The sequence below is a fragment of the Anarhichas minor genome, unplaced genomic scaffold (assembly GCF_050575085.1).
Source record: "Anarhichas minor isolate MPS153535 unplaced genomic scaffold, ASM5057508v1 ptg000136l, whole genome shotgun sequence".
Taxonomy (NCBI): domain Eukaryota; kingdom Metazoa; phylum Chordata; class Actinopteri; order Perciformes; family Anarhichadidae; genus Anarhichas; species Anarhichas minor.
Genome location: NW_027466582.1, coordinates 19,266,773 through 19,289,553, shown reverse-complemented (window position 1 = coordinate 19,289,553; position 22,781 = coordinate 19,266,773).

Genomic DNA, 22,781 nt, shown 5'->3' with positions numbered 1-22,781 from the left:
AATCAAGCACAACAAATGACTTGTTCCACGGCTCATGTTTCTTGTCATTAACCTTCCAGCAGTTCAGTCATTGTGCAGTCATTACCTGTAGAAGTCATGTTCCAAAGAATTGTTATTTTCTAAATACTGTGTCACAACAGATAAAACACACCTTGGTTACCTTCAATTCCATTCCCACACTCAGCCTCTGACTTTCTGCCATAAGTCCTGAAGCTATCTTGGTCCACGGCCAGTGATGTTTGGATCTCACTGCTTGTGTTTGCTTGAACCTGAATCATTATCCTTCTCACGGGCCAGTCTCAGTCTCAAAGACCCAAATAAGTCCAGCACTTGAAGTCAATGTCTGTCCTGCTGACGAGAACATAGTAAACGTCCTGAAAAGCACTGCATCTCTCTGAGCCTGTGTTTGTTTGTTGTCCCACAAACACATGAGCATCCAAGCTGTGTGTCTCCCTCTCTCTCTCTCTTCTCCCTCTGTCTCCCTCTCTCTCTCTCCTTCTTGTCCTGTGCTGGTCCATCAGAACGCTTTGTGTTCTTATCAAGTGTTTGGTCCAGTTCTGTTTAAGTCACACCTGCTTTGAGAAAGTAACTGTTTCCTTGTTGGGCCAGAATCAGCTTTATTCTTGTTGTTTGCACTCCTGAAGAATGCTACAAATAACAAGTTGTGAAATATCTTATCAAAGGTTCAAATCAATGAATATAATACACTAAAACTACCCTTTTTATGAACTCTACATATTGAATCAGCTAACGTATTATTTTTTTGTTAAAATATTTTTGACATCAGGAATTCTGAAGTTAATGTTGTTTTTACAAGTAATAAAAGTAAAATATTTTTCTTTAATTTTTCACATAAGTCTAAAATGTCCCTTTATCAGTTTATTAAATGATGTCCTGCAAGCACATGTCTCTGGTCTCCCTACGTCTATCATGAAAAGAAGCAGAACATGAACACACACACACACACACACACACACACACACACACTGTGTAAAGCTCTCTACAGTGTTGGGCCCTCTCTGTGCTGCTGTTACCCTTCTGACGGGTCAGTCTCAGTCTCAATGAATCTAATAAAGAATTACAAAAAAAAGAAGAAAAGTTATGTTTTACTCTCATATTCTGCAAAAATGTTCTTAAAAACAACAACTCAAGCTTTATTTGAGTGAAGTCCACAAAATGAGATTAAATAACAACAATCTAATATATTTACTGTACTTAATAGAGATGAAATGTGGAGCAGGGAGGAAGTTCTGCTGCTGGTGGATGAGCTACATCAGAGAAGTCATATCATATTTAAATATATAACAGACTAACACAAGCATTAACAAATGAGTTCATCACTTTAAAGTACTTTTGTACTTTAACTTACCTACATTTTTAAATGCAGGACTTTTACTTGTATTTCTACACTGTGGTACTGATACTTTTACTTGAGTCAGAGATCTGAAACCACTGTGAGTCCAAAACATCACTTTAGCAGTTTGACAACACATGAAAACACTCAGAGTGAAGTTTCTATAGAGTCTGAAGCAAACACACTTCATATGCAAAGTTGTCTTTATTGAAAAGCAGGAAATGTGCAGAATAAAGTGACACAGAGACTTAATATTCATCATTCATTAATGCTGTTGAAAAACAATTATGTGAAATAGTTTGATTCATTTCATTGACATCAGGTTTAACAGGAGAAATCATATACTATTGATACTTTCTGATATTACCAGTAGTATTACAGTAATATAATAATCACATTGTTTTATAGTGAAAATGAGAAAGAGAAAGAATCCATCACTAAAATGATTTAACATCATTGTTGGACTGTGCCTCTTCATATCAGTCTATCAGTTGCTTACTCTTTGATTTAATCAGCAAGTTTAACATTAAAACCCATAAACCATTGTTACTTTATGATATTATTGAGGGACTGTAGTATAATGAATCATCATTTTTATGTTTATATCCCAATTTGAAACTCATCTTTTGGTCCTAACCTTCAGTTATTTGCCTTTTCTTTGATTACTTCAGATCTCTTATCTGTTGCCAGTAACGCAATTATTGCCTGACTGAGGATTCCAAAGAATCTTTCATTGTACCTGTTGTCATTAACCTTTCAGCAGTTCAGTCATTGTGCAGTCATTACCTGTAGGAGTCATATTCCTAAGAATTGTTATTTTCTAAATACTGTGCCACAACAGATAAAACACACCTTGGTTACCTTTAATTCCATTCCCACACTCAGCCTCTGACTTTCTGCCATAAGTCCTGAAGCTATCTTGGTCCACGGCCAGTGATGTTTGGATCTCACTGCTTGTGTTTGCTTGAACCTGAATCATTATCCTTCTCACGGGCCAGTCTCAGTCTCAAAGACCCAAATAAGTCCAGCACTTGAAGTCAATGTCTGTCCTGCTGACGAGAACATAGTAAACGTCCTGAAAAGCACTGCATCTCTCTGAGCCTGTGTTTGTTTGTTGTCCCACAAACACATGAGCATCCAAGCTGTGTGCCTCTCTCTCTCTCTTCTCCCTCTGTCTCCCTCTCTCTCTCTCTTCTCCCTCTGTCTCTCTCTCTCTCTCTCCTTCTTGTCCTGTGCTGGTCCATCAGCACACTTTGTGTTTGCACTGCTGAAGAATGCCAAAAATAAAAAGTAGTGAAATATCTGATCAAAGGTTCAAATCAATGGAAATAATACACTAAAATACCCTTTTTATGAATTTTACATATTGATTCAGCCAACGTATTATTCATCATGACCAACGATAGTTTGTTTCAACATGAGGCTTGAAAGAGCTTCTAAGTTCTCTGAAAAAGCATTTTGACATCATAAGGAATTCTCAAGATAATGTTGGTTTTTGCAAGTAATAAAAGTATTTTTCTTTAATTTTTCAAATAAGTCTAGAATGTCCCTTTATCAGTTTATTAAATGATGTCCTACAAGCACATGTCTCTGGTCTCCCAGTTTGTCCTCGTCCTCTCTCTTCACTCAGGCTTAATGGTGCTGGGCTATCTTCAAGCCTTGTGTTTGGCAGGAGTTTGAGGAAGACGCGTCTATCATGAAAAGAAGCAGAACATGAACACACACACACACACACACATCACACACACACACACATAAAGACACGCACACACGCACACACACATTATTTTGGGTGAAATGCACCCTTATTGTGACTCTGCAGACACATTTTAACATTTGGTTTGCAGTTATTATAACATCTGTAACATCTAATACAGCTGTGTTCTGTTTGAACTCACTCAAAACCAAACTAGATGAGAAATGAGAAGCTGCCAGGGTACAAAGATAAACTACCAAAGACACACCAGAAAAATGAGTTAAATATTTATCCTGAACATGAGAATGCTGGATTCACCCCACGTCAACAATCTAATTTATTTACAATAAATAGAGATGAAACTGAAATGGTGTACAGCCTAGCTGTGTAACCGATACCCCCTCCTAGTGCGAGAGAAGCGCTGGAAGACGGCTTGTTCAGTAACCTCTGACCTAGGTAACGAACGCACCCCCAAGATCTACACGCGAGACCGTCTTAGCCTGCTTAGTGAGGCGAAAGCCAGGATAACTTAATAACACTAGCCACCGCCGTATCACTGATTTCAGGCTAAAAACGTCGGCCTCCCCGACAGCCGGATATCAACGGATTTAGGTGTGTGTGCGCAATAGGTGTGGGAGGACTGGAAGTACCCCAGGGTAGACCCGCTCTAAAGGGCCACTGGAGGAGGAACCCTGTGTGGTTGGGAAACTCGCTCGGTTCTTCAGGGCAGCTTAAGGACCCTGGCCCTAACACCCCCAATTTAGATGCCAATCTGACCGCTATTGCTTCCTAATACACAACAGCTAATGTCTAATTATTATCATCACACTGCAACATCACATAAAATACGTTTGCAGAGCTTCAAAGTCAATCTGAGCCAACCAAGTTAGTGAATCACAACAATGCTGAACTACACCATCTTAACCTTAGCTTGTAACAGGAATGTTATTCAAAATGTCATGTCTGATTTATTTACCACTGTCAGCCTATCGCAGGGGAAGAGCACTCTTACCTTTAGGAGACTACGAGGACCCCACCAGAGATGAGCAGCACTGGACTTTAGTTGGAATGCACAAAATACAAAACACTTTTATTTGGTTTTCACAAAAAGTAACTTCAAAATTACAAAAAATGAATATCAGAAAATGATCTAAAAGTTAATACAAAATGTCAAATGTCTAGAGCATGAACCCTCCAGAAGTCATCAAAAAAGCCCGAAGTCCAAAAAAGCCTCCGTCCTTTGTTGTCTCCTCTTATACGCTTCTCCTTGGCGTTTCCTGCAACCTCCAGGTCCATATCGTGTAGAGAACAGATCACTCTCAAATCATAGTGTGGATTACAACACCATCTGGTGTGCACACAGAGGATTACTCAAATAGTCCCTTACATGTGGAGATGTGGTTTGAAAGGTTTATTCTGTGTGATGACTTTCAGGTGAAATGCACCTCTATTGTAATGATTTACAATCCATGATCTCTCTGAAGCGTAATAGAAAATAGTGGAGCAGGGAAGAAGTTCTGCTGCTGGTGGATGAGCTACATCAGAGAAATCATATAATATTTAAATATATAGTAGACCAGGGGTATTTCATTAGAATTCAACGAGGTACTTTTAGAGAGAATCTCCTCATGCAAAGGTCCAGAACATCACAATAATGTTTAACTTGTGCTGAATTAGTCCCATATATATTGAAGTAGACAACAGTTGTATCAACATCTGTATGTAGCCAACAACTGACTGTCAAATCAAATGAAGAAAGTTTGATTGAATAATATCTTAACAATATTTATTGTCTGTTTTCAAATTGAACTGGATGAATTATAAATAATACAACTCTAAAGCGAGGATCCACTCGACTACAGTACGTTTGTGGAGAAGCCTTTTCAAATTTCTAAGAACCGGGGGATTGTTAAGAAACTTGCAAATATGAAAAGCAAAGTGTGGACCAACTATTCCTCTACATTGCTGTCACATGTGTCAATACACAAGTAAAGAGTTTACAATATGACGTACCTGATTAAGGGGATTAACACAGTGAAAACTTGAATTGAATTCCTAAAATCTTAATCCCCAACCCTATCTGCAGGTCCACCGGAGGAGAAGAGTCCTAGGCTCACCGGAGAAGAGGAGTCCTAGGCCCACCGGAGAAGAGGAGGAGTCCTCGGCCCACCGGAGGAGAGGAGTCCCAGGCCCACCGGAGGAGAAGAGGAGTTCTAGGCCCACCGGAGAAGAGGAGGTGTCCTAGAATAGAGAAGAATAGAATAGAATAGAATAGTACTTTATTCATCCCCAAGGGGAAATGTGTCTGTGGCAGCAGCAAACAGGGTTACACAATAAAATAAAAATATTAAGTGTGGAAAATGCACAATATATACAATGTAATGAAATAAAATAACCGAGCAGGACCTATTAGATTTAAGAAGATAAAGTAATAAAAATGCACAGTATATACACTAAGTAGAATCGTATTAAATTAACTAAGTATGAAAACATAAACAAAACAGTAGTGCACAAGATCACCAGCAGCAGCAACAACAGTGTAGCATTGTTATAGTCTTGTGTTTGATTTGGCCAGAGGTGATTTATTATAGAGTCTAATAGCAGAGGGCAGGAATGTTTTCCTGTATCTGTCCTTGTGACAGCGGAGCTGAATCAGTCTGTTGGAGAAAGTGCTCCTCTGTCCCTGCAGTAGGTGGTGGAGAGGGTGGTCCGGGTTATCCAATATGGACAATAGTTTCTTCAGTGTGCTCCTCTCCACCACCTCTTCCAGATAGTCTTGTTTGCAGCCAATGATGGAGCCGGCCTTCTTAATCAGTTTATTAAGTCTGTTGGTGTCTCCGGCTCCAATGCTGCTCCCCCAGCAGACTACAGAAGTACAGTGCACTGCCACAACAGACTGGTAGAACATCTCCAGCATCTTGCTGCACACGTTGAAGGATCGAAGTTTCCTCAAGAAAAAGAGTCGACTCATCCCCTTCTTGTACACAGTGTTGATGTTGGTCTTCCAGTTCAGCCTGTTGTCGATGGAGACACCCAGGTACTTGTACTCCTCCACCATGTCCACGTCCTCTCCCAGAACTTTCACCGGTTGTGGAGCCGTCGTCTTCCTCCTGAAGTCGACCACCATCTCTCTGGTCTTGGCCACGTTCAGACGCAGGTGATTTCTACCGGCCCACTCTACAAAGTCTACCACTACTGTCTTGTACTCCTCCTCCAGTCCGTCCCTTATACACCCGACCACTGCAGAGTCATCAGAGAACTTCTGCAGATGGCATGACCCTGAGTTGTACTGGAAGTCAGTGGTGTACAAGGTGAACAGGAAGGGAGACAGGACAGTTCCCTGTGGGGCTCCAGTATCACTGACCACCGTATCAGACAGCACACGGCCTAGTCGGACAAACTGTGGTCTGCCTGTGAGGTAGTCAGTGATCCAGGAGACGGTGGATGCGTTAACCCCCACCACCCGCAGCTTCTCACTCAGCAGCACTGGTTGGATGGTGTTGAATGCACTGGAGAAATCAAAGAAAGTGATTCTCACAGAGCCACCGGTTCCATCCAGGTGCGACTGAGCTCGTTGCAGCAGGTAGATGATGGCGTCGTCCACCCCCACATGAGGCTGATCTGCAAATTGCAGAGGGTCCAGTGAGGATTTCACCTGCGGTCGAAGGTGGGCCAAGACCAGCCTCTCCAGCACCTTCATCACATGAGATGTGAGGGCAACTGGTCGGTAGTCATTGAGGCCAGATGGTGTCGTCTTCTTTGGTATGGGAACCAGGCACGATGTCTTCCACAGCACCGGGACTTCCTCCTGCTTCAGGCTCAGGTTGAAGAGGTGTTGAAGGACATTAGACAGCTGGATGGTGCAGGTCTTCAGGACCCTGGGGCTGATGCCATCAGGTCCCGCAGCCTTTCCTTGATGGAGTCGCTCCAGCTGTCTTCTCACCTGGCCAGTCATCACAGAGAGGGGGGTGAGGGCGGTCATAGTGTCGGTGGTGGCAGAGCCCTTTGAAGTGGAGAGCTCTGAGTCCATGCAGCACACCAGGGGGGACAGAGGGGGAGGTGTTTGGGAGATGTGGTGTTTGGAGGAGACAGATGAGGGCTCTGAGCTAAACCTATTGAAGAAAGAGTTTAGCTCGTTGGCCCTCTCCAGGGAGCCCCCTGGTTGTCTCCCTCCAACCTTGAAGCCGGTTATCTGCTTCATTCCAGTCCACACCTCCTTCACGTTGTTCTGCTGGAGTTTGGCCTCCAGCTTCCTCCTGTAGGTGTCCTTGCACTCTCTGATCTTCATCTTCAGGTCGCGCTGGACCCTCCTGAGCTCGTCCCTGTCCCCCGACCTGAAAGCTGCTTTCTTCTTGTTAAGAAGAGCTTTCAGGTCACTGGTGATCCATGGCTTGTTGTTGGGGAAGCAGTGTACTGTCCGGGATGGTATGACGGTTTGTTCACAGAATTTGATGTATTCTGTGATACAGTCCGTCATGCTGTTGAGGTCCTCCCCATGTGGTCCACACAGCACACTCCAATCCGTTAACTCAAAGCAGTCCTGCAGGGCATCATTAGCCTCCTGAGACCACCTCCTCACAGTCCTGGTGGTCACAGGCAGCCTCTGCACCAGAGGAACATACCTGGGTGTTAACAGGATCAGGTTGTGAGCAGACCTGCCAAGGGGGGGAAGGGCAGTGGCACTGTATGCATCCTTTGCATTAGCATACAGAAGGTCCAGGGTTGTATTATTTATTGTGGGGCAGTCAACATATTGGTGAAAAGTTGGCAGGGCTTTATCCAGGGTGGTGTGATTAAAGTCTCCAGTGATTGCCAAAAATGCACCAGGATGTTGAATCTGCAGTCCAGACACAGTGGAGTGGATGGTGTCGACTGCTGTCTCGGAGTCAGCTGATGGGGGGATGTACACAGCGACAACAATGGTGGACGAGAACTCCCTCGGCAAATAATAAGGACGCATCCCCACGGCTAACAGTTCAATGTCCGGGCTGCAGAAGCGTTCCTTAACACACATGGTCGGGATTGCACCACCTCTCGTTCACATACACAGCAATCCCGCCACCTCTCTTCTTGCCGCTCTGAACAACGTCTCTGTCCGCCCGAACAGTCCTGAAGCCGGGCACCGACGTACTGTGGTCCGGGAAATCCTCGTGCAGCCATGTCTAAGTGAAAACATATGACGCTGCACTCGCGGAAGTCCCTCTCGGTCTTTACCAGCACGCCGAGCTCGTCCGTCTTATTTGCCAAAGACCTCACGTTCCCCAGTAGTATCGCCGGTACTGAAGGTTTGTACCTCCTCCTCTTCGCCCTCCGTTTGGCTCCAGATCTGCAGCCCCGGCGTCTTCTCCGTAGCTCCGCAGGGATCACAGGCCTGGCGCCGGGCAGCAGCCGCGGCTCACTCAGCGCGAACAGCTGATCACGGGAGTAAACAATGGCCCCGCTCATTGTGTGTGGCTCTCCGTTACACAGATACAGAAAAGCAACAGAAAGCCACGAGAAAAGTTGAGAAAAAAGGTTACGGTCCGTTGTCTGACCGTAAGAACCAAACGTTAAGGAGAAAGAAAAAACTAAAAGAAGAGGGGAAAGAGTGAAAAAAGACTAAAATTAAAACACACACAGGGAGCTGCTGCAACAGGCCGCTGGCACGGCGGCATTTTTTATGAAAAAAAAAAAAAAAAAAAAAAGGCCCACCGGAGGAGAGGAGAAAACCTAGGCCCACCCCGGAGGAGAGGAGTCCCAGGTCCACCGGGGCGGCTGTGGGTGAGAGGTAGAGAGGGTCGTCTAACAATCTGAAGATCGAAAATTTGATCCCGGGCTCCTCCTGTCCACAGCACCTGTCATCAGTGTATGAATGGGTGTGAATGAGTGAATGGTGACACGTGTCATATGATGTACAGACTTTATTAAAACAATTATTATAATCATGCATTCAATAAAATATGATTTGTGATATTTGGCTAAAATTAAATTGATGTGACCTCACTTCCAAATTTAAATGATATTACATTTTTTTACTCAGTTTCAAACGGACATTAAAGTATATACTAGAAATAATCTTAATAATGATAATGATAATAATAAATACTAACAACAATCATGATAATAATAATGAAAAAGGTTTCTGAAGTTATGGTGTTAACCTCAGTTAATGTATAATCTGTTCATTGAAGTTTCTTAAAAATTAGGATCAACTTTGAATATTAAGAAATAGGTTTGTGATTTTAAATTATGAGTCTGATAACAGTTGTGAGAGATTTTGACTCAAATCTGTTTACATTTAGCTAAAGTGTAAAGATTTAATCATAAAAGATCCGTGGTCTATTTTAGTGGTATATACAGTACACCAAAGCGCGTGCATGTGTTTTTTGTTTTCTTTCAAATTTAAATTTGACCTTATTGACCTTATTCACACGTACATGAGAGTGTATCAGTAAGTTAAAAACACTGACAGTTTGCCTTTGTCCTGAATGTTCTTTAGTAGCTGAGTTCCCTGTTTCCACCTGGCTCTGTTCAGATTATCTTTAATATTGCTCACTCTGCTGGTTAACAGGGTCCTAATTGGACCCAAGCTTATTCATGAAAGAAAGGACCCAACAGAAACAATCCCGTTATCCATTGTGGATTTCAACTTTCTACGAACTCGAGAAACACAATAAGATAAAATCATGACATCTGAGAAAGACACTGAAATGTTGAAGATGCAGTGTGTGAGCTGTTTGAGAACCCGTTTCAGTGCTCAGTCGTCTACTTGAAATGAAAAGGTGTGTGTGTACGTGTGTGTAGGAGGTATTGTGTGTGGTTCCTGCCAGTAAAGTCCTGAGAAGCTACAGAGCTGCACTTTGATATTTCACTTTTAAAAACATCCTTCATGAAAATATTATCTCAAAATAGCTATTGTGAAGCTGAGATGAATGAAGCGAGGTTGATTCAAACATAAGTCAAAACGGCACTACTTCACCTACAGGAAGCCATTTTCCAATGTCTCCTGTGTGAAGCCATCCATCTGCATCGATAAACTTTTTCTTTATAACTCAGAGCGTTGAGAGATGTAACACTTGAGTAAGTCCTTCTTATTTATTACCTGCTTTCCAGTCTCCGGGCATGGTCATGGTGCATCCAGCAGTACACTCTGTGTGTCCATAACCTTCATAGAACTGAGACAAAGAAAAAACACATGATTATTAGTATTATCATGACTACTACTGCTGCTACAAACACAGGATTATGCAACGTAGAACCTATTGGGGACAGAGAAGGAGCATTTCTACTTTTTTGTTTAAATTACCTGTTGCACTGCAGATTTTCAGGACAGGTGATAGAAAGAGACATAGATAACAAGATAACATTTGAAATAAGGGCCTGTGTGTGTGTGTGTGTGTGTGTGTGTGTGTGTGTGTGTGTGTTACCTGACAGCCTATTGCAGCTCTGAGCAAGGTGAGGACAGTAGGAGGGATGGGAGCAGCTCCTGTCAGCATGAGACGTGACCTCCGAGGCTGGCCTGTAGAGGGCAGCACACTGCGTTAATGCTTGACAGCTCTATCAGTCACATCCACAACACATTCATGTAAATCTTAAAATGCCACATAATGTTTATGCCGTTACAGCTGTCTGAGGCTGATAACAATGCTGTACACATTTGACTGTGTGCTCTTAGGAGATTAATCAATGCCTTATATGATAAGCTAAGATAATACATTTGCATTGTTGCAGCAGAAAAGGAGATTGTGCAATAACAAGAAGCATTAGCAAACTAAAGCAAGATATAATAAATGAGTGAAACTGTAAAAATGAAATGTAATCAGTATACAGATTAAACAGTTGAATTCACATTATTGCACATATGAATTATTATTTAAGATACTAGGTAAATCTTAAAAGTAGGAATGATGAATAGAAAGCTAAAATTCTTCTTTATAGCTTTATATGTAATAAACTATATATAGTACAGTGTATATCTACATACTGTACATATATGTATTCCAATTTTTCCAATTCATTAATTCAAAGTTTTCAATTAAATCATGTAAACATATTGTGTCATGCAGCTGTAGGCTCACAGCATCATATGCGTTATTCAAAGATCACATACAATATAGAGAAAGGCTGTCCCTATAGTGATGAAGAAAGATTATTACCATATATATTCATCTTATAACCTGTTCTTAGCTTTAATCTATGGTTTGTGTCCTTCTCTTCACACATCTACACCAATAGGGCCCCATTGTATGAGTCAGTTTGAAGTGCAGGCTGCACTAGTTCCCTGTTAGGGCTGGTGACATCAGAGGGTGAAGGGAATAGTCAGATAACCTACTTTTATGATAAGATAACAGTCTTTGGTGTATAAATGACTCTTTTGTGATCAGTATCAGTCCCCTTACTATGATAATGACAGACATACGTATATACACATGGATTTTTGATTTTTAGTTTCCTATTCACGTTCTGCTTATAATTCATGTTTGTTTAACCGTGCACATTTTAAAGATGAACAAAGGTATGGATGAAACATTTGCTTTATTGGATGCAATAACTGTCCGTGAACATCCAGTTCACATTTGGTGACATTATGATCATTGTTTCCAGAGATACATGTGATAAGGCAGACGCTGTCCCTTTTGGAGAAGCCTACATTTGCGGTTTTGGGGAGAATCCAAACATCAACCAAAAAAACTAATTTAGCAGTAAAATATTTCATACAACAGTCCATTTCTTTAAAAACTAGACACATTAAAGTTAGAAAAACCTGGTTGTGCTTTGTTCTACCTCGGGTAGGGGTAACGAAAAAACGAAAGGCTTTTTGGGGGATTTGTTCTTCTAGTTTGTAGTTGAGTGAGTGCATCGTGCCCTAGATATTGGATATGTTAGAATATTAAATAAATGTGGAATAACATAACGTCACCTGTGGAATAAACACATGTACATTGTAAATCTTTAAAAATAATACAACTATAATCATAATAAATAATGTAAATTAAACAATAATTATCTACAATTATGAACAATTTTGAACCTGAGCCCTAAATAAAATGTCTTGTTTTGCCCCGAAACAGCTAACGAGCTTTCTGGATGGACAGTTGGTTATTGAGCGGTGCAGCTCACAGTTGACCCAGTCCAGCAAAGTCACTTTACAATGAGAAAGTTAAACATTCTAGTATTCTCAATATATAAAGGTGTACAACACTAGACACTCACTTTTAAAACCTGATGCTTATATATTCATTTTCTTTAGTAGTAACTAGATTAAGTAATTAATCAATTCAGTCTTTTAACTGACTTGGCTGCAGTGCCAGTCCTGTTTTTAAAGGTGAGCAAAGCCATCCCCAGCATGCTCACGTCACGTAACTGTCCACTGACACTGATGCATCTTTTTGACGCCTGACCTTCGTTTCAATAGTTTGATTCCAGAGTGAAATATGGAGTTTTTTTAATCATTTTTAATATAGTGCCATTTCAGCAAATGCAATCCTCACCAAGTATATTTAATTTAATGTAATGAACATGTGGTGCAGGGGGGGGGGGATAAAATGAGCTGGAATACACTAAAGTGAGTAAATGGTGAGCGTTGACCACTGTGCTTCCTCCTTTTGTAATTTGGTGTGTGTGTGTTCGTCCAGGGGGTTTGTGTTTTTCAGCAGAGAGATGGAGCAGTAGGCCATCCCATTCATGGGTTCTGACCCCTCAGTAGAGAACCCAGCGTTTCTGTCACGGGGCATGATGGAGGACTCAAACGCAGACCAGACCAGAAGTAGAGGGAAGTGGGAATTTAATGAACACACGACACTTACAAGAACACACAGGGAATTCACGGACGAGAATAGAGACGAAGGGGGGAAATCCAGCAGGACGAGGCAGGGCAGGCAGACGTGGGGAACAGGACAAGCCAAACTGGCGGGTAGACATGGCAATGATCTGGCAGTGAGTGACTGAGAGGCAGGGGTTTAAATAGTGGCTAGAACAGGTGAGGAGAGTTGTGCTGATGAGGGAGTGCTTGATTAGTGATCAGAGGCAGGTGAAGGGAGTTAGACTGGTGCTGAGGGAGTGGCTGACAGGTAGAGTGAGGAGGGTGGAGCTATACAAAGACACACACAGAACACAGAAGGAAAAGCCTGATCGTGACAGTTTCCTCTACGAGGAGGAACACCGGTCGCCAGTAAGATAAAATCAACACAAGGACTCGTGCTGTGTTTTATTATTATTATTATTTAATATTATTTATTTCAGTGGTGGTAGTTAAAGTTAAATATTTCCCAAACTCCAGCTTTAGGATTATTCCAGGCATTCAAACGCCGATGAATGTCACAGTTAGGTGAGGGTATTTAGCTGAAAGGCTTACCCAAAGCTACTCACGTTAAATGCAGCAACTGTTATACAACTGTTATACAACTGTTGTACTACTGTTGTACTTCTGTTGTACTACTGTTGTACTACTTGATGCTTGTGAGTGTAGAAATGTCTCTAACCAACATGAATTGCAGTTTTAATGCTTCATTTGTCAGCACTGCAAGTCATGGAGAGTCAATGGAGTCAGTAAATGGTCCTTACAGACTTAGCATATCATTCTGCTGTAAGCACCATTTTGTGACATTTAAATATACAGTATATGTATTGATATATTGGTATGATTGATATATTTGTTCTTTGTCTTTCCTAAAGTTCCCATCACTCTTCTCCTTTGGCTTGTTCACCAAATCTGGTCCAACCTTGAAGCAGGTGACATAAATACTGTACTAGTGCTCTTTGTATCATTGTGGGACTCTGAGATGAATTGAAAGCCTGTGAAATGGCTGCTAAACATCGGCCGCAGTAACCAAGTGAAAGGAAAGCCAGCAACATTAAGTTTGTGTTGTTAAAGGCCCTGAAAACCTATTTTCTTAATCATGTTCTCATATTGAGTGATGGGGTCCAACAGAATTAGCAACAGTTTTGGTTATTTGTGTTTCTGTCCCTGATTGGTCGGGGTAAGTATGGATTTAGAGCATTTAGGTGCTTTAATGTCATGTCAAATTAAATGTGAGTAGTCAACTATGAGCTACTAGGAGGGATACAAAAACACCCTAACATAAGAAGATATACCAGATGTCTCTTTCCTACACTGTGTTTAGCTGCTCACTTTGTTGTGCAGTAGTTTCATGGATTTGTCCGCCCATTCGGTTCTTTCTCTTCCCTCAGATAGAAGACACGTGTTTCAGCGTGACACTTTTTGGGGAGGGCTGCTCAGAGGGTTCAGATCCCACGCAGGGCCGACCCAACGCAAAGATCTGCACTCAGGTCATAGGAGCAGGTAAAGTACAGTACACATAGGCTTCTAGTTGTGTTTAATGGAAACATATATCATTATACAATTCATGATTATTTCATTAGGGGTTGTGAGTAACACCTGTGCTTCTCCTGCTGTGTAGTAGTACAAGTAGTGCTGTGAAAAAGGCCCATTCAGCTTTAGCAGTTAGCAGTTAAAGGATCAGGCTGGTGTTCTGTATCAAAAGGCTCTGTGTCGTTTTTAGAATTTCTTACACAAACAGGAGTAAATCGTGCATTTGTTGGGGACTATATCCTGCGGTGGATTCATCCACATTTGGTGCCCGAGGGAGTATTAAGAGCAGCAGGACGGTGTAAGCGGGGTTGATAGTACATCTAGCAATTCCCTTGTTCGATCTGGTAAGTGGTAAAAAGAATCAAACACATGTTGTTGTTCCAGAGCTGATGATGGAAGTAGCTAAGGAGAGAGCCGTCACGCTTCCTTCTCGTCTCTGTTGAGAGTTGCTCATGCTCAGTAGCGATCGGGCACTCGCGAGAAAAGACAAAGTTGATGAGCTGAAGCGCAAGCGAGCATTTCAATTATCCTGGACAGCAGTTTAGTGGGCTAAACTCCTGTCAGAGTCATTTACTTAAATCTAGATTAAACACTTCAATTCACTTTGGTCTTTGTTGTCATTTGAAAACCGCTAATAAACAAAAGAAATAGTAAAAAAAAATAAAAATGAACGTTGACCATTTCTGGAGCTGTTTTTATCTTGTTTGTGTTTTTGTTCTGGTTTACAGAGCCTGGTTATGTCGCTACAGCCTCTGCTCTGGTACAAGCAGCCGTAACCTTGCTGAATGAGCTGCACTCTCTGCCCAGGAGGTCAGTTTAGTCCGTTTTCTCTTCATAAACGGGGAGATTTGGTGAAAACCTTCTGTCTCATCTATATCTGCCTTCCTCCTCTCTTCAAGCATCATCCCTCATTCGCTCTCTGTTGTGATTGACAGGGGAGGGGTGTACACTCCAGGAGCTGCATCCCATAAAACCAGTCTCCTTGACCGCCTCCACAGCATTTGTTAAAAAATTAAAGAAGGCCCTTACACTTCACCATTCACATGAGGCCATGTCTGTGCGAAAGTATAAAAAAGGTGAGCAGGTTCTGCTTAACCCTATTGGAAAAATGCAAGTTTGTGTACGGCTCAGGTTCCTGGTGTCATAATGTGATTAGTTAAGTTTTCATTAATGCTTTGTCTGTCTTTCGGTGTTTGGATTCCAAAGAAATGTCTAAGCTACATTGACTATAAGATTTCAGGTATACAGTTGCTGCGTATTTATCATTGGACACCGTGAGAGGTGTATGTACTGTCGTGTTGTAGTAAAACATATATATTTTAAATCTTTAAAGCCAAATATTAAGAGCAATTGTTTGCTTTAAGTTTATGAACAGAGAATTCTCAAAGCACTGTAAAAGTCTACAGAAGTTGAAAATCACTTCTTAGATTTTAATTTATTAATCGAATGTCTTTATTTCAGTGACAGTGGAAGCCAATGAAGTGGATGTTGAGGCATCAGCTGTCCACCTATACGTTCTTGTTGAAAGCAACCGCTCCCTCCTGGCCGACGGCGACCTCGGCGCCAAGGGCGACCGCTCCCTCATGGCCGCCGGCGGCCTCATGGCCAAGGGCGACCGCTCCCTCCTGGCCGACGGCGGCCTCATGGCCAAGGGCGACCGCTCCCTCCTGGCCGACGGCGGCCTCATGGCCAAGGGCGACCGCTCCCTCCTGGCCGACGGCGGCCTCATGGCCAAGGGCGACCGCTCCCTCCTGGCTGACGGCGGCCTCATGGCCAAGGGCGACCGCTCCCTCCTGGCCGCCGGCGGCCTCATGGCCAAGGGCGACCGCTCCCTCCTGGCCGACGGCGGCCTCATGGCCAAGGGCGACCGCTCCCTCCTGGCCGACGGCGGCCTCATGGCCAAGGGCGACCGCTCCCTCCTGGCCGCCGGCGGCCTCATGGCCAAGGGCGACCGCTCCCTCCTGGCCGACGGCCGCAGCTACACAGTAGCGTCTTTCTGCTTGTCCGTACTTTTATATCCGTTTTGAATAAAACTTTTTTTAATGATATTTTGGTTTCCTTATTTCTCTGGGGAGGGGAAGATGAATGAGGTCTGACAAAGTGCATCCTGAGATTTGATTCTGTACTGTAGTCCCGCAGTGGAAAAATGTACAGGATTACAGCGGCATAGTAAATGGTGCAAACAAGAGACATAGTAAAAACAAGTGTAAATGGTAACGAATATTAAACAAGTAAAAATCCACAATAACTAAAAATATTATATATACAGACATTTTTTATTGCACGGAATATTTATACAGCGCAGATTTTTCTTGTGTGGTCAACTGGGAGCACAGGTGTCACTGTGCTTACTGACCTTAAAGGCCTGCAGCTTCAAATCTTATCTTCAGCACATACAGAAAGAAAGCCCCAAAGCTTGTACATGGAGATTGGTGATCTCACATAAATCCCAGAATAGCTTAGTGCTCCTTCAACATTAGTATCTCTAATCAGACACAATAACTGCAAACACCTCCGTGGGTGTGCAGGGTTATAATATCTATAATAATATATCATATTTTATAAGTTGATAACACATATAGCTTAACGCTAGCGGCATTGTGGCTCTCAACATCTATCGGGTGGATTGCTATGGAATTAGCTACATGTATCCAATGTCCAGAGAGGATACATTTGATTCTAATGACAGTGGCTGATGGCGATAGTCTTTTTTATTGTAACATAAAAGTAACTAGTAACTATAGCAGATGAATACATGTAGAGTAAAAATGCAAAATTTGAAGTACTGTAAATCAGAATAAATTGTTTTGGCCAGACTTTTACTTTTGTAAAAAAATCTTGAGAGTGTGTTGGGTTGGAAGCTGTTCATCTTTTATAGTCATCTCCCAAATACAACCTTCATTGCAACTAGTTGTCTGAAAAGGAGGGGTATCTTTGAAATCTTCCATTTTCCCCATTTATGGAGCATTGTCAGTGTTTGGACCTAAAGCGAGATTGTATTTAAAACTAGAAAATGCATTGGAATGCTGAAAGCTGAAATGAATTGTAAAAAATTGCTGAAAATTAAGAAATGGGAGACTACCCGTCTGAAAATTGTTGAAGCCCGAAAGCATTTAAACTGCACTGCTGACAAAAAAACAGACAATAAATATTGTTAAGATATTATTCAATCAAACTTTCTTTCTTTGATTTGACAGTCAGTTGTTGGCTACATACAGATGTTGATAGAACTGTTGTCTACTTCAATATATATGGGACTAAGTCAGCACAAGTTAAACATTATTGTGATGTTCTGGACCTTTGCATGAGGAGATTCTCTCTAAATGTACCTCATTGAATATGAATGAAATACCCCTGGTCTACTATATATTTAAATATTATATGATTTCTCTGATGTAGCTCATCCACCAGCAGCAGAACTTCCTCCCTGCTCCACTATCTTCTATTACGCTTCAGAGAGATCATGGATTGTAAATCACTACAATAAAGGTGCATTTCACCTGAAAGACATCGTCCAGAATAAACCTTTCAAACCACATCTCCACATGTAAGGGACTATTTGAGTAATCCTCTGTGTGCACACCAGATGGTGTTGTAATCCACACTATGACTTGAGAGTGATCTGTTCTCTACACGATATGGACCTGGAGGTTGCAGGAAGCGCCAAGGAGAAGCGTATAAGAGGAGACAACAAAGGATGGAGGCTTTTTTGATGACTTCTGGAGGGTTCATGCTCTAGACATTTGACATTTTGTATTAACTTTTAGATCATTTTCCGATATTCACTTTCTGTAATATTTGAACTTGCTTTTTGTGAAAACCAAATGAAAGTGTTTTGTATTTTGTGCATTCCAACTAAAGTCCAGTGCTGCTCATCTCTGGTGGGGTCCTCGTAGTCTCCTAAAGGTAAGAGTGCTCTTCCCCTGCGATAGGCTGACAGTGGTAAATAAATCAGACATGACATTTTGAATAACATTCCTGTTACAAGCTAAGGTTAAGATGGTGTTGTTCAGCATTGTTGTGATTCACTAACTTGGTTGGCTCAGATTGACTTTGAAGCTCTGCAAACGTATTCTATGTGATGTTGCAGTGTGATGATAATAATTAGACATTAGCTGTTGTGTATTAGGAAGCAATAGCGGTCAGATTGGCATCTAAATTGGGGGTGTTAGGGCCAGGGTCCTTAAGCTGCCCTGAAGAACCAAGTGAGTTTCCCAACCACACAGGGTTCCTCCTCCAGTGGCCCTTTAGAGCGGGTCTACCCTGGGGTACTTCCAGGCCTCCCACACCTATTGCACACACACACCTAAATCCGTTGATATCCGGCTGTCGGGGAGGCCGACGTTTTTAGCCTGAAATCAGTGATACGGCGGTGGCTAGTGTTATTAAGTTATCCTGGCTTTCGCCTCACTAAGCAGGCTAAGACGGTCTCGCGTGTAGATCTTGGGGGTGCGTTCGTTACCTAGGTCAGAGGTTACTGAACAAGCCGTCTTCCAGCGCTTCTCTCGCACTAGGAGGGGGTATCGGTTACACAGCTAGGCTGTACACCATTTCAGTTTCATCTCTATTTATTGTAAATAAATTAGATTGTTGACGTGGGGTGAATCCAGCATTCTCATGTTCAGGATAAATATTTAACTCTCATTTTTCTGGTGTGTCTTTGGTAGTTTATCTTTGTACCCTGGCAGCTTCTCATTTCTCATCTAGTTTGGTTTTGAGTGAGTTCAAACAGAACACAGCTAGTTACAGATGTTATGATAACTGCAAACCAAATGTTAAAATGTGTCTGCAGAGTCACAATAAGGGTGCATTTCACCCAAAGAAATGTGTGTTCGTGCGTGTGTGTGTGTGTGTCTTTATGTGTGTGTGTGTGATGTGTGTGTGTGTGTGTGTGTGTGTGTGTGATGTGTGTGTGTGTGTGTTCATGGTCTGCTTCTTTTCATGATAGACGCGTCTTCCTCAAACTCCTGCCAAACACAAGGCTTGAAGATAGCCCAGCACCATTAAGCCTGAGTGAAGAGAGGGGACGAGGACAAACTGGGAGACCAGAGACATGTGCTTGTAGGACATCATTTAATAAACTGATAAAGGGACATTCTAGACTTATGTGAAAAATTAAAGAAAAAATGCTTTACTTTTATTACTTGTAAAACCAACATTAACTTGAGAATTCCTTATGGGAGAAGAGAGAGAGAGCGGCACACAGCTTAGTTAAAGGTAACCAAGGTGTCTTTTATCTGTTGTGAGACAGTATTTAGAAAAATAACAATTCTTTGGAATATGACTCCTACAGGTCATGATTGCACAATGACTGAGCTGCTGAAAGGTTAATGGCAACAGATACAATGAAAGATTCTTTGGAATCCTCAGACAGGCAATAATTGCGTTACTGGCAACAGATAAGAGGCCTGAAGTAATCAAAGAAAAAGCTAATAACTGAAGGTTAGGACCAAAAGATGAGTTTCAAATTAGGATTTAAAGGCCTCAACTGCTGATGTGAGCAGAAAGGTCATTCCAGAGGAAGGGGATGTGATAGGAAAATGTTTATGAATGATTGAATGTTACGTCTCTGTATCACTTTATTCTGCACATTTCAATAAAGACAACTTTATAAAAAGTGTAATAAATACAAGTGATAATCCTTTACCCAGTCTTTTAACTTAAGAAGTTCCTCATGATGTACAAATGCTTTTTAAGAGAGTTCAGACTTCTTTCAAGCTGCATGTTTGAACAAACTATCATTAGTCATGATGATTAACACGTTAGCTGAATGCAAACAACAAGAATAAAGCTGATTCTGGCCCAACAAGAAAACAGTTGTTAACTTTCTCAAAGCAGGTGTGACTTACACAGAACTGGACCAAACACTTGATGAGAACACAAAGCGTTCTGATTTTGTAATGTACATTACACTACATTACATTACAGTCATTTAGCAGACGCTTTTATCCAAAGTGACTTACAATAAGTGTATTCAACATCGGTTTTCAAGAGAACTACTAGTCACCAGAAGTCACAAGTGCATCTCCTTTTTCAAACACGCATCTAAGAGCATAAACCAGAGCAAACGTACAGTTCAGAAACAAACAAATACAATAAGTGCCACAAACTAATACGAATACAATAAGTGCAGCAAACTAGTACGAATACAATAAGTGCTAAGTGGAAGGCTCAGGGTAGGCCTGACATCAGTGGGGAGTTCATTCCACCACTGTGGGGCCAGGACAGAAAACAGCCGTGATCGGGTCGATCGGCCGTTGGGACCTCTGAGCGACGGGGCAACCAATCGCCCCGAGGCAGCAGAGCGAAGTGGTCGGGCGGGGGTGTAGGGCTTGACCATGGCCTGGAGATAGGAAGGAGCTGTTCCTTTCACTTTCCTGTAGGCTAGCACCAGGGTCTTAAACTGGATGCGAGCTCTTACGTGGAGCCAGTGTAGAGATCGGAGAAGGGAAGTTGTGTGGGAGAACTTGGGGCGATTGAACACCAGGCGAGCTGCAGCTTTCTGGACAAGCTCCAGCGGTCTGATGGCCGACGCCGGGCCTCCGGCAAGTAGTGAGTTGCAGTAGTCCAGGCGGGAGATGACCAGAGCCTGGATGAGCACCTGTGCCGTCTCGTCAGTAAGGAAGGGGCGAATCCTCCTGATGTTGTCGAGCAGGAATCTGCAGGAGCGTGTAACCGATGCAATGTTTGCTGAGAACGACAGTTGGTCATCCAGGGTCACACCCAGGTTCCTCGCAGTCCGAGTTGGCGTCACCACGGTATCATCAATGGTGATGGACAGGTCTCGGTGTGGGCAACCCTTCCCCGGGAGGCACAGTAGCTCGGTTTTGTCCAGGTTGAGCTTGAGGTGGTGTGTTGTCATTCATTTCGAGATGTCAGCCAAGCACGCAGCGGTGCGTGCCTCCACTTGAGTGTCACCGGGGGGCTATGACAAGACCAGCTGGGTGTGATCGGCATAACAATGGTAATGTAAAAATGATTATATTCATTATATTAAAATGATGATTCATTATACTACAGTCCCTCAATAATATCACAAAGTAACAATGGTTTATGGGTTTTAATATTGAACTTGCTGATTAAATCAAAGAGTAAGCAACTGATATCAGACAGATATGAAAAGGCACAGTCCAACAATGTTGTTAAATTACTTTACTAATTCACTTTACTATTACTTACAATCATGGTGCATTTAACCCAAAAACATCATACAGAAAACTAAACTTTTCTAACTATCCACATGTAAGGGCCTATTTGAGTAATCCTCTGTGTGCACACCAGATGGTCTTTAATTCCATACAAACAAGTCACATGTAATCAATCGTGTTATTTATTGTAGAACATAACATTTTTAAACTTAAGATAATTTAAAACTGATGTGTTGTGTCTACCCGACGCGGTCGAGAACACAATATTAAAGCTAATGCTTTGTTTCTATACAACAAACCAAAAGTTTATTTCTTGTGTCTTCAGTTTTGAAGCCAGTGCAGGAAGAAAAGTGGAATTCTATGATACATGGTGCCAGGGTTTCAGTACGTTCACAATAACGATAACCTTACACAGAACTGAACAGACACTGAAAGGGAACATTTGTAGGCGTGTTTGTTATAGTTGGGTTTTCCTCTTCATCCTTCCTTCTTCCTCAAACTCCTGTCAAACACAAGGCTTGGAGATAGCCCAGCACCATTAAGCCTGAGTGACAAGAGAGGACGAGGAGGACAAACTAGGAGACCAGAGACATGTGCTTGTGGGACATCCAACAACAAACAGTAAACCCCAGAAACAGTCTACATTTGATCAGAGACACAGAGGAAAGAAATGCTGAATAAGTAAGTATAACTGATACACTGAACATTTTTACCCCGGAGCAGATTAGTCGTAAGTTACCATGGTGATCTAGTGGTTACAATAAAGTCACCATCGTGACATCAAAAACTCCAGCTTTAGGCGCAACTTAGCCCACTACCCCATCAATCTCCCCTCATAGTTCACTCCTCTGGAAGAAGAAAGACTACAGAAACACACAAGAGGCAAAACTCAAGCCCACCATTCACACAGATAGGAGAAAGGAAACAAACAAGGAGAGAGATCCAAAGATCACCAAGATAGCTCTAAGTCTTGTTGTGGCAGAAAGTCAGAGGTTGAGTGTGAGAATGGAATTAAAGGTAAACAAGGTGTGTTTTATCTCTTTTGACACGGTATTTAGAAAAGGAAACATTCTTTGGAATATGACTCCTACAGGTAACGATTGCACAATGACTGAACTGCTGAAAGGTTAAGGCAACCGGTACAATGAAAGATTCTTTGGAATCCTCAGACAGGCAATAATTGCGTTACTGGCAACAGATAAGAGGCCTGAAGTAATCAAAGAAAAAGCAAATAACTGAAGGTTAGGACCAAAAGATGAGTTTCAAATTGGG